At 31.8% G+C, this 14139-nt stretch overlaps 1 pseudogene; it reads left to right on the forward strand.

Moving 5' to 3' along the window:
• The first annotated feature begins 702 nt into the window (after positions 1-702).
• LOC134256577 (receptor-type tyrosine-protein phosphatase alpha-like) lies at positions 703-13894 on the forward strand (annotated as a pseudogene).
• Positions 13895-14139: the final 245 nt, after the last annotated feature.

Raw genomic sequence — 14139 nt, forward strand, 5'->3', positions numbered from 1 at the left:
CTTTTAAATATCTTTCACCTAAATATATAAGACATAAAAGCAAATATACATTGAATATTCCATCTAGTCAAAAACCAAAAAAAAATCCTACCTTAATAGTAGTCGAGTTTATCACCGTGATATATAAAAAGAAGTATGGCATGAAATAATACAATTCTGGAAATATGACGTCGTCAATTTGATGCATTTCTCTATTTCAAACAGAAAAACCCTCTAAATGACCCATTTCAAGAGTAATTTTCCTTCAGAAAATAGTGTCCACAGCCGTCGCCAAATTTAATATTTGGATATGTTGTGCAAAATTCAATGAAAAATCACAGGTCTAAAAATCTTTTGGGCGATGTATGTGGACAATCTTATCTGAAAAAAGTTTCCATTGAAAATTTGTGTCTTCAGCTAGCTACTTCTTAAGAAAATACGAGAAAATGCACATGTTTATGATTTCACAATTAGAATTTAAAATTGCACGTGAGAAAAATAATTTGTATGATTTTTCTGCACGGAATTTAATTGATTTAGAAAGGATGCGTTTCGTCTTTTACTTAAGTTTCATTTTTACGAAAATCACAGGGCAAGATTTGTTTTGAAGTCATACCTTGTTCTTTGAATAAAATATGTAAATTATAATGAACTTACAAGTTAGTGCAACCATATTTTTTCTGCAATGTAATCATGCAGTTATCAAAATAATTAACTCTGTATTGCTTCTTTAGGAGTAAAGGACTCTCACTCATCAGAAGCTGAATCTACATCAACGAATGCTTCAACAGTGGGTGGTATATTAGGAGCATGCACATTTATTATAATCACTGTCGTACTCGTTGTCCTATTTTTAAGGTAACGTTAATTATGTACTATTCCCTATGCATATTTTTTTGAATTATGATTTGAATAAATTAATATTGAATTGGAAGTTATTGTTTTTATAGTCTTTACATAAAATTTAATCTTAAATACGGTATAAATGAGATATAAATCGAACGGATTGATTGATTGATTGTATACTGTTTAACGTTCCTCTCCAGAATATTTCACTGATATGGCGACGTCACCTTTGCCGGTGAAAGGCTGCAAATTTAGGCCTATGCTCGGCACTTACGGCCTTTGGGCAGGGAGGGCTCTTTATCGTGCCACACCTGCTGTGACACGGGGCCTCGGTTATACGGTCTCATTCGAAGGACAGCCCCATTTAGTCACCTTTTACGACAAGCACAGGGGTACTGAGGACCTATTCTAACCCGGATCCCGACGGGGCCCCTCAGATGGAAATTTCATTAAAAAAAACCATATTGTTTTTTCATGTTTTTTAATGTTTATGAAGGTACAAACGGAGGGTATTGTCAAAATATTCAGACATGCCAATGAAGACTTTATCTGTGGAATTACCTACCGGAAAATTGTCATCAAAATGTAAGCATACCTTTTGATCCATTTAGCTATATTGTTCATTAAAGGAACCACTAGTAATCATTTACCTTGCTTGTGCGCAGACATGTATATGACTTGACTTACATATCACGAGTTAATAGCTGAAGTTGTTATATAAAAACGATGATTTTCTAGATTGCAAAGAAAACGTAAAAAATTAACAGCTCTATCTGAAGACATTTATAAATATTTAATTTGGTGAAATTGTTTATTAATGAAATATATGACGATAACGAACAGAAATCAAGCTTAAAAGTCCATAAAACAATAAAAAGTATGAGCAGAGAAAACAGGGTCCTCCATAACATCAAAGGTGGGATCAGGTACCATTGAGGAGTGAACGTCCCCTGCCGATCGGTCACACCGGCTTTAAATAGTGCTTAAAATGGCTTGAAAAAAAAACAATATAGATTTTCTTGTAACCAGATATATGAGGAAGGCTCCGAAAAAACCGAATGAATGATGAGTGATGTAGCTAATACAATTCTTATATATTGTCTCATTTAAGTATTAACTATACAGTTTTTCTTTACTCCCAACGCTTATTTAGATGTTTAAAGAAATTCATAACATAACGAAATTATCATGATGAAGCCAACACAAACGATAACGTCTTGCAGAGATTTGTGATCTTATGTATATATGTTTGTAGATTCAAATAACACTTAAATATACTTGTTTACATAACAGTTATCTGAATCCTTAAGTCTCTTTGATAGATCAAAATGAATCTATGGCTTCAAAATGATATACCCGATTATGTGAAAATATTTTGATAGGTCTGAAGGAAGGCAAGATATATCTGGGCAAAATAAGTTAGGGATCATTTTTTACACAAGAATAATATTTTCATATCCCATGAATTTAAGTGACAACAAGGCTGAAGTAGTTTTAAAAACATGTCATTTACATGATTCGATACTTAAGTTACACTTGTTTAATGAGTTTTTAGACATATTGGTCAAGAAAGTACGTGGCGTTAAAAAAGTAAGTGGAACAATGGAAGAATAGAAGTATCAAAGAGGGTTTTCTTTAGTGAGCATATGAAAATTTTGGTATATCTGGCCAGAACTAGTGATACGGCGCTATGAGGAGGCATATGAGTAACACTCCATGGCAGCAGAGATACTGGAAGCTGGCAAAACGCAACGCCATGTTGCAGAAAGACTTTTTCTTTCCCAAAGCGGAATTAATGGTTATGGAAGTGATATTTACAGGCAGGATATTGTCAAAAAGGCTAAAATTTGGACGTAAAAGGTTTACGGCAGTTTGTGAGGATCGTTTTTTGGCCAATCTTGCTGAGACGCACCGCTTTCAAAGTGTCTTAAGCTCAATACTGGGCATCAGAGAGCAACGGGCAGACGGATTTCTACTCAAACAGTTTGAAACAGACTTCAGGAAGCAAATCTCAAGACTTGCCGACCAGCCGTACGTCCTGTATTAAAATTAGAGTGCCGCAGAAATCGAATACACTGGGCAACAGAACACAAAAGTTTGGCAATAATGTTATTGGTGTTTTGTTCTCTTCTCAGACGAGTAGCGATTTTGTTTTGACTTCCATGATGACAGAAGACTTGTTTGGATTGCAAATGGGGAAAAATATGCTGATTGTGTAATTTCTTATCAATGCAGAGTAAATGGAGGTTTGGTGATGATTTAGTCGGGCAAAACTATTGAATGCAAAATTGATCTGCACATTACTGAAGGCAACCTGACAGGATTCAAATGCCGAAATGATATTCTTCATCCTATTGAAAGACGTATTGCATGTACTCTGTGGGAGGAATTCATCATATGGACAATAATGCTCGACCTCAAAGAGTCCGAATCGTAAATGAGTACATGGAAAGTGAAACAAATTAGCGTATGAACCCGCCAAATTATTCTCTAGACCTGAAGTTAAATGAACATGCCTTGAACATTCTTTAGCAACGCATTTCATTTCGTCTTACACTTCCCCAAAATCGACGGGAGCTTCAGACAGCATTGCAGGAGGAATGGCAACAGATCCCTCAGGCTAGCCTTGGACGGCTGATGGGCAGCATGAATCTCCACTGCAGGGCCTCCCAGGGAGGTCATACAAAATACTGGCAATTATTTTAGTGACGTAATTTGACTCCTCTGAAAAAATTGCATTTTCAGGTCTACCCCCAACATGCTGAATTCTGGAGTGACCGTAATGAGCAAACAAATTAATCACATCCAATGTTTAATTTTCACTTTTTAAATATAAAATATGATTCTAAATTTAAAGTGCGTTCTGTTTTTTTTATGGTACAGTATTTGTAAAACGTATTTAATTTTATGATCCTTAACTTTTTTTGTCCAGCATATATTTCTGCCGAACTGTATGGTCAGAAATGAAAATCATTAATTGTGGGGAAAAATATGTATTTGATAGATATTTTTATAATGTCAACGATATTGTCAATACTACATGATTAAATTAATTTTTAGCATCAAACAAAGCTAGAGATGAGCATGTTCAAAGTGTCAAAAGAACAGCAAATGATGAACAAGAAAAAGCTAAGAAAGGTCCTCCAACTAAGAAAAACATTCCAGTGATAAACTTGAATGCCATCATAGCAAAGATGTCTGCTGGGGAGAACTCAGGATTCAAACACGAATACCACGTATGACTATAAATATTTACAAAAGTCCATTTACAGGAATTAATAATCATTTACTTATTTTGTTTAATTGGAGAATTGATTGTTTTGCAAGGTACTACACGTTTATTCTATTTTAAACAAACGAAAACAGTTTGATGGAGAAACTGTATGAAAAAAAATGTTTTCAGCTAACAGAATACCTTATTTGCAAGGAACATCCCGATAAACTGATTTTTCTCAAATCATAGTCTTTATTCTAATTTAATTGCAATCATAATCAAATTGTTATTATGAAAAGAAATGCTTTAATCAACTTTTCCAATTAAGGAAATACCAAGGGGTGAGCTTTGTCCTTGCGAAGAGGCAAAAAAGCCAGAAAATAAACCTAAAAATAGATACACAACTACATTTGCTTGTGAGTATTTAAAAAATCAAATAAAACATATATCTTTGTCGTTTAAAGAAAAACAGACTGTCCTTCGAATGGTCTTTTCGTTATATATTCTTTATATATAGTTTTTTTTTTCATTTTACTAGACGACCATTCCCGTGTTGTTTTAAAAAAGACACAAGAGGGAAATTATATCAATGCAAATTATATCGAGGTAAACATATTATTGCTGCAACTCATACTGGTTACAAATGTCAAATTATACATCGTTTAAAAATTCTAAATTCCATAAATAAATAAATATGCTTTTAAATATTTACATTGAGGATTTTTTGTAACAGAATGCACTAAATAAACGAACGTGTACATCGCAACCCAAGGTATGTTCATTTAGAAGTTAGCTATTTCGGATTGACTTGAAAAATATTCTTAATAAAAAAGAAAATTAAACAAATGGCTTTAAGGGAAACCATTGAATTTCTTACTTATTCTTCTTCTAAATTTAGGTCCGAAACCGAAGACAATAGCTGATTTTTGGCAGATGGTGTGGCAAGAAGAAGTGACTGTCATTGTTTGTTTGACCAACCTTAAAGAAGGAGGAAAGGTTTGGATATTTTTTTACTGTTTATGCTACTGTTTTACATATTTTTATTACTTGTGTATCTTTTTGTTGGTGTGCGTCCATTATCCATTTTGATGAAAAAACAAAAAAACATTTCTGGGACTGCTTTGGTTTCAGATTGGGTGTGGTCAGTAATGGACATTTGCTGATGTGTTTCTTTATATAACAATGCTAATAACATTGAAAGTCCATTTTCAATGATATGCAGTTGGCCACATGATCAGACTTTCTTTCCTATGAAAAGCAAACAGGACGAACCATCTGGAATGTTCCGATTGTTATGTCACATGACGTCGAAGATACGTTATGTTGCATTTTCTAAGCAAAGTCTAGATAATGCCTACATTTTTTTTAAATTCAAAACATCAATAAAGAACGTAAAATATAAATATAAGAAATTAAATATCATATATTAGAATTTAAGTTGGCATATGACATGAAATTGGTGATCAAATTTACTAAATTTACCAACTTTATGTCATACCTCAATAAAACTCTAGAAATTATATTTCATTTCTTAATGTAATCCTAAGCATATCTTATATGTCTTATAAGTATATTAAAATTATTTTTTTTTTTATTATAATCTAGAACAAATGTGCCCAATATTGGCCAGATGTCAATGACAAATTGCAGACAGGTGATTTGACACTGAGAAACCTGGAAGAGAAAACATATTCTAATTATACACAGAGAAGGTTCAAAGCATATAATGTTTTGGTAAGAACATATGTGATTATTATTATTATTACTAAATGTACTTCATGTTGTTTGAACAGTATTAGATAATGATCAGGAAGAATTCTTATCCGTTTACTCCAGAGCTATAAGAAAGGAAAACGACACCTTGTATAACTTGCAGCCTAGACTTCAGCTTATGAATAACAAGGTGCATGAATCTTTTTTCCGTCGTTGTCGGTCGTCCTTATGTCGTAAACGTTTGAAAATGTTCAGCTTCTTACTCTGCTATACTATTATCAAATAATTTTGGGGTAAAACATCAATGGTGCAGGGAGTACGAACATTCTGAACTTCATGGTCAATTAAGGAGCTAAGGAGCGTAGGAACTGAGCTAAAACTACCAAATAAAGAAAAAAATTAAATCTTTCACACTAGCTTCAGGGTTGGTGTTGGTGATTTTTTTTGTAAACTAATAAATATTTTTTCGTATCTATTGTTTTTACACCAAGGTCAATGTTCTGGAAGTGGACATGCCATTACCCTTTTGCTATCTATCTTTCACAATTTACCACAATGAATAATTTCAAGTGCAAAAAAGCCCTAAAATTTACAAATATTTTTGTTAAAGAAAAAGAGTTCTAAAGAGTATAGGGTTATAAAGAGACAAAAACATGCGCATATATGTTTTATCTTTGTACAATGTATATCAAATGTTCTTCAAGGTAAAAAAAAAAGTCAGTGTGTGGGTATTTTTCTAATAAAGTTAAAGCACAATCATTGGGTTTAGTCAGAATGGTGATAACTAGGGATGATGCAGAAAATAATTAGATCGTTCTGATATTAGTTACGGAACACGAGACTATTTTTTTCTGGTCATTTTACTTGTCAATATCAGGAAGTGCTATTTATAATCAAAAATACAGCAGCATAATCATATGTTTAGGAAAGGTGAAAATGTGTGCATTTTTTGAAAAAAAAAGGACCGTATTGCTTCTTTTTCATTATTAAAATAGTGAAAGTAAAATGTTTATGCCTACCTTGAGAAGCTTGTAGAAATATGGTCCGATTTTGATCAAAGGAAGTTGGAAGATCCTCTTCATAGCTTTGCATCATCCTCAAAATAATACTTTTAACTGTGGAATCTTCAGGGCTGTTCTTTTATTTAATGCTTTTATTGGTAACCGCATTGTCTATCATTTTACCTGTGAGAAAATGGCCTTACAAATTCGATATAAAACAATACGAATGATGCTACAACAGAAGTCCTTTCAGGATATACATTTAAACCACTTTAAGAATCTCATATATACCCTCTGTTTCATGTAAGGAATACGCATGCGCATAATATTAAATAACTTCAGCTGCTTGTTCTACACATATGAATTTAAATATACCAGCCTCATTTTTTATTGCATTGCAATTCTATGTATTTTATAAGGTATAATGTTTTTTTTATATGGACATTAACTTCGTTTAAAAAGATTTTCTCAATATCAAAATCCTTGTGATATACAACGTAAATAAACTCAAGTGTCCCACCAAAATGCGCTTTCAGAATATAAATTGATTAAACATGATCTTTAAGAGAAATTGACTTATTATCGTATTTTTATTTAAAATGAATAAAGGGAAAGGTGTTGTTAAAATTAAAAATGCATCAAATTTGGATTAAAAAACAATCTGAATACTTTGTAAACTAATCAATTGCAAAATATGCAGTATCTGTCGTTTTTATGTACTTATGCTCTCTCTAAGTTACTCTAAACTCATTTCTCCTATTTGTAAATTTTGTTATGCTAATGTGTAAGAAAAAGCTTTCCCTCTTATGAACTTGGTATTGTAGAATAAGTTCTTGAAAAGGAAATATTAATTCCACACATTATAAGCTCAAGATTTAAGATTGATTTATTTCAGCCCTACCGTACATCATAAAAATTAGATTGAATAAAAAATATAATTAGTTTGAAGTATTTGAATAGGGCATGGATTTATTTCAAATTCACTGGACTACATTTCTATAATTTCGTGCCTATCATGAGTGTCTAGTGTGTGGAATGTTTAAATGCATCAAGTGAATCGCAAATTTTCAAGTGTCCCGTACCACAAGTGCAGTGTCGGTTGAATCATTATATCTTTCTCTCTACAATGTTGTCACAAATGCACCTCGGCTGCATCTTTAATCAATTGCACACTGTTATGTACAGGTAAATATAGAAGGTCTACATCACTTATAATTTGGGGATCCGAGTTTGTTTTAATTTGCTCCCGATCCATGTTGTTTGTTAAGACTAATTTTGAACTTGATACTATTCGGTTTCCCCGTATATCATCTACATAAAAATAGTGCAAGTGCCAGAAACATTAAATGGTGACCATGTATCGTTTTCAATTTTATATTCGTGTTACAAAACGTTTTGATTAAGTTTATGGCACATCAATCCATTTAATTCTGTTATTTCCCAATTAAAACATGGAGAACATGGTGTGTGATTGGTCAGCATCATGTGCTCACTCCTTCATGGCACCTGCACCCACCTTTGATGCTTTAGAGATCCGTGCTTGCTTTGTTTCAAATTTGGAATATTTAATGAACTATTGAGCTTCATTACTGTTCGTTTTTCCCACATATTTCATTTATTTTTTTCTTGAGTATACCGCTATTTTTTTTTTTAGAATTCATGAGAAGATGGATTGAGGTTATTCTCATACTCATGAAGGAAATTTCGAGTTATAATATTTTTTTTTGATTTTTAAAAAAAAATATCTATGACGTAAGAGGAATTATTTCATTGGAAATTTATCTTATTTATTTTATATAATTTCACACTACATAATTTAACATGATTATCCCGAATTTATATGCAACAAATTTTTTAATTATAGGAGCAGAAGGACCGTGAAGTTGTGATGTTTCATTACACAAGGTGGCTAGACCATGGGGTTCCTGATCCTCTCAATCTTGTAGTGTTTCATCGTCACGTGATGAAAACGTCACCCAAAACTGGAAAATATACATTGGTGCACTGCAGGTTATACTGGAATAAACTGATCTATCGAAAATTTGATGCGTAAAATGTATCAAAACTACATGTAATTCCTATTGCAATAAAGTGATCATTTAATATTTGGTCAAACTATACTAGTGTGACATTACCTACGTCTTTTCATTTTCCAACTGAAGTAAAATGCAAAATCTATTTCATTTTACTTTTCAAGTTTTACAAACATAGAAAAAAGGGATAAAATTAAAAATGTACCCAAGACATCAATAAATTCTCATAACATAACATTTGTCTTGGTCTTTTCTCCTTGCACAAAGATAAAGCTGTCTAATTCTTCTAGTTATACTGAATATCAAAATGTAATGCGCATTTTGAAAGTGCTTATTTTGTCTTAAATTTTATATGCAGAGAAAAAAAACTGATGATCTAGTGTATGTTTAATTTACAGCGCAGGAATTGGCAGAACTGGGACTTTCATTGCTCTAGACGCCCTCTACCGGGAAGGGGAGAGAAATGGTAAAGTCAATGTGCCGATGTACGTCAGAACTATGAGAAAGGACAGAATGAACATGATACAAGGCGATGTAAGTTTATTGTATTTTCAATTATTTTGATTTTTTTGTCACTTCGAGAATGTAGAAAAATGTAGAAAAAGACACAACAAATTCTACTTTTGCATTCTGAAAACCAAAAACGGCTCGTAAATAGGCATACGGCATTTTCAATATCACTACCTAGGATATCTAGACCAGAATATACTCTTTGCATTCGTAACACCTGACTGCTTTATTGTCACTGGTATTGGCGTGAATTGGCGATCGTTTTCGAACTGGTTATCTTGCATTATCTTTGTTGACAATTTATTGCAATACGCGCCTTTGTTTTTGTTTTGTATACTGCACTGAGATGTGCAACACGTATCTCTGGTATCTGGTATCTGCATTGGAAGACGAACACGGTTATTTTTTAAACCGCTTCCCAGTGTTGTATAGCATACATCCGTCTACACCGGTGACGACTGATTACACTAAACACTGACTAAGTCAGCCCCTTTATTTAGGAATCCTCAGAATCCGATCGAATATGGCGGAAACATTCCCTTTATAAATCGTATTTAGCTTGAATTTCCTAACACAGGAAGTATTCAAAAATAATATGTAACTTGTGTGAATAATGTTTAAATTTGTATTTTTGTGTGTGTAAAATTCCAAAATAACGAAATTATAAATGTAAACGATGCACAGTTCGTGCCGTGCCTTAAGTAAACTAAATTTATTTACTTCCTACTCATGTTAAAATAGCATTTTTTTTTACTTTTGGATGATCAACCTACCAGGTACATGCACCTAACGAAGTTGTGTAGTTTTGTTTCCTTACTATTAAGGCAGAAACTGACATTGGTGCATATCAAATATAACTTCCTCCTCATTATGATAATAATGGTCATTATTCATAAACGCTTCCCTGAACCATTAAAAAAAAATTTCCTTTTGATATATTTTCTTATTGAATTCATTCTTCCTCAATAAACACAAGCTTTAAGATGGCTTATATATTCTCCGATCATTCCTACGCTAAAAATTTACCCAAATTTTGTTTAAATAGAACTTTTAATTGCGAATTTATCGTTTTTTTTTGTAAATATAAATTTGATTTTTAAAATAAATCACTGTTTAATAACGTGAAAACAAGATATACAATTTAAAGAAAAAGTTTATATCGATTTTTTAAAATAAAATGCGTTTTTTGAAAAAGACAAACATATTTATAAATGATTCTTAAAACGACATGAAAAATTTACGTTTACAATTTATGTTTGTGTGTTTCTTACGTAAAATACTTTTTTGAAATAAGCTGCAGTTTGTGTTCTCACGTTACAATATTTTAATGGAGCAGTTATTTTACCACTTTATAGCTGAGAACCATCTAATGAAAAGATGGACAAATATGAGAAGATAACCCCTAAATCTGCCTTTTTATGCTGTTTTGCGTTTCCAGAATAAGATAATCACAAAGATTAAAATATAAATATAATATTTTTTTTATGTAGAAGGAAGAAAATTTCGTTTAAATCTACGAGTGATTTTCTATGTATCAAAATAAAAATATTTTTACCTCTAATTAGTATCTTTGTTTAAGTTCCCATCGTTTTACAAATTTCGGGATGTCTCATAATATATTTCTAGTATATGTTTTTCACCTTAGGACCAGTATAAGAGAGTATACCTTGCTTTATGTAAATACTTCAATGGAAAATCCAGATGTTTGACACCATCCATGTTTACCAAGGAGTTCCAAGATAAAACCTACACCAACTGTGGACAAGTTACTAAGAATTCCTCTTTGGCATCAGAATTCCAGGTGATGACTTAAACTGAATATATTTTATTTCATAATATTTAGTTTCCTTAAGCATACAACAGAAATATATGTACATTTATGAAAGATAAGTTATGTTACAATTTCAATGAATTGTCTTGTCCTTTTTGCGTTTCGATCATGAAAAGACATGATGGTTCTGAAAGGGCGCAGGGAATTCTCACTCCTGAATGACATCTGATCTCATATCTGATGTTTTGGAGGACCATGTTTGATCTGCTCCAGATTTGTAGTGTTTAAAAGGACTTAAATATTAAATCTTGTTTGTTAACTCTATATCTCGTATATATATTTTTATTGATATAGATGATATCATATAGCTCATATATATCCCTATCTTTGTAGGAGTTACTGTCTCTTCGTAAAGATTATACAGACAAAGATTATGAGTCTGGTCGGACAAATGTATCCGCAAATTATACTGAAAGTGTTCTACCAGGTACTGTATGTTAAAAAGAAAATATTCTAAAAAGAACATGAAAAAATCATAATTTTTGCGGACTTATTTAATTATACAAAGGTTCACATGCACATTAGAGGATAAAAGAAATAAAAAGATTTGATTATTAATTTTTTTTCTATTAAAATGTCTCATATCTTACTTCCGATTTATGTTTTCTGTTTTCAGTGGAAGAGTTTCTGTGCTATTTGTCCTATACAAAGGGACGCAACACGTACTACAACGCCGTTCTGCTTCAGGTCTTAATTATATAGCCAATAAAATTACAGTTTTTGCTTTATAATATATAATCTCTAATAACGGTACTTGATTAAGATTAAGATTTTAAAAAAAAAATATATGTCTGATATACCTAGTTTCAAATACAGGACATTTTGTATATACAAAAACTATTTTATTGTTTAACATATAAGTTTTTTTTCTGAAGTATGCGTACATGTAGTGCACACTCATTAATAATAACTATTTCATAATTTTAATGTATATTTCCATTACCTAATGCGTATGAAAACATTTGAGCAAGAAAATGCAGATATTAATTCCCAAATCGTTTGCAATATTCTCAGAAATGGAAAGATGCATTACAACTCTATCTGCTGTTTTTCAGTCCTTCACAGAGAATGATAGTCTGATCAGCGCCCAGTACCCACTTCCTGACTACACCGAGGACTTCCTTAGACTCATCAGAGACTTTGATGCCCGTGTTGTGGTCTTCATGTGTCCGTTAAAGGATTTGAAATCAGTAAGATGTATTGATCAAACCGGCAAATAAAAAAAAAAATAGCAACCTGTGATTAATATTTTGAATATGATTATGCACAATAATAGATTATTAAAAGTTACACCGCATTGTACAGTTTTTCAAAGTTTTAATGACTTGAAAAATGCAATCTATTGAAAACTTATTTTTTGTTTTCTTATTTTAAATGGAAATTTTATTTTGTTACAGTGAAAACTGTCTAATCCGACACCTGAATAATCCGACATCCTGTGCATTACGACGTTAAATTTTGTTCCCATTTTAGTATTTTCCTTGTTTTTAACACTGTGCAATCCGACATCCTGTCTATTCCGACACAAAATTTGTCTCCCAGTGCATGTCGGATTAGACAGGTTTCACTGTATAATAATTTTTATTTTTCTTCCAGACATCTATATGGCTTCCAACGAAATCTGAACATAAAACCGTTGGAAATTTTACAACCAAATTGACTTCTTCTGTCAACTCTACCAATTTTGCATCACGAAATATCATCTTAAAGGCAGAGGTTCAACATTAACTTTTTGCAAAATATGTTTTGGAAAATTTGTGGTTGTCTTATGAACATATTTCCTTTTTAATTATGTAAATTATTTATTATTAGGAAGGAAGGACTATAGAGATAACAGTACTAGAATGTAAGGCATGGAAAGAAGGGAAACTGACAATAGATAAAAGAGCGTTGTTAGATTTAATCAAAGAAACAAAAACTGAAAAGTTCAAGCATAAGGAAGGAAGAGTTGTTATTTTGTCAAGGTAAGCTGATTTATCACTAAACAGTGAGACCGAATATAGCAAAGTAGACATTCTTTTTAGCTTTTGGAGAGGAGAAAAATGTAAGGGGTTGATGTTGTTTTTTTATTAACTATATGGAAACAGTCTTAATACTTCAATGGATTCATTATTGTTGAAAAAATAGATAAATAGTATTTAAAAGCTAAATGGTTCATTTTTCCCTTGATAGTGATGGAGCCACACGTTGTGGAGCGTTCTGTGTGGTTTATAACGCTCTAGAACAACTCTCCATGGATCAGGAAGTGGACATCTTCACCATCACACGACAACTTCAGATCCGTAGACCGGAGTTTGTTTCCAATTTGGTCAGTATCCTTTTCCGAGAATTGACGATAAATTATTTTTTATTATGTTCATAGATTCAGCGAGATAAAGAGTGTAAGTTAATTTTTTTGCGCCATTACATCACAATCATAAAAAATGCTAAATGACTTAGTTTTGCATGATTTATCGAAGCATTTTAATTACATCATTCTCTTTTAAGCATATGTCAAAAAAGCTGTATGCTTATTTATTTCATATCAAAGGAATCTTGACAGAGATTTTGACCGTATATTATCTTTTTAGGACGAATACCAGCTGTCTTACGATGCTGTGTCAGAGTACATACAAAATGACAGTGTGTATGCAAATTGCTAGACCTTTTACAAGTCAAGTAAAGAATGATAGTAATGTATATTAAAAAGACTGCATCTTTTTTGTAGAAAGAAATATTACTATAGTATACTAATTATAATTTTTTTTCTTCTTTTTTTCATTTTTATACTAAGGATATTTTATGTTACAATAAACTATTTTGAAAGTTTCTACAACATGATTTTTTTTATTTCAAAAAGTAAAAAAAAAGTCAAAAATTAATAGAATGAAAGTTACTTATTCACCCTAAAAGGTGACTGAAAGTTTACTGAAATATGAGGGAAATTTTTACTGAAAGGTGACTAAATGTTGTGAAAGATAAATGAAAGTCTACTGAAAAATGGTAACCGAATTACAGTTCTTTCATTCAGTG

Source organism: Saccostrea cucullata, unplaced genomic scaffold, assembly GCF_032062105.1.
Source record: "Saccostrea cucullata isolate Sc308-1 unplaced genomic scaffold, CSIRO_AGI_Scuc_v1 ctg2122, whole genome shotgun sequence".
Classification (NCBI taxonomy): domain Eukaryota; kingdom Metazoa; phylum Mollusca; class Bivalvia; order Ostreida; family Ostreidae; genus Saccostrea; species Saccostrea cuccullata.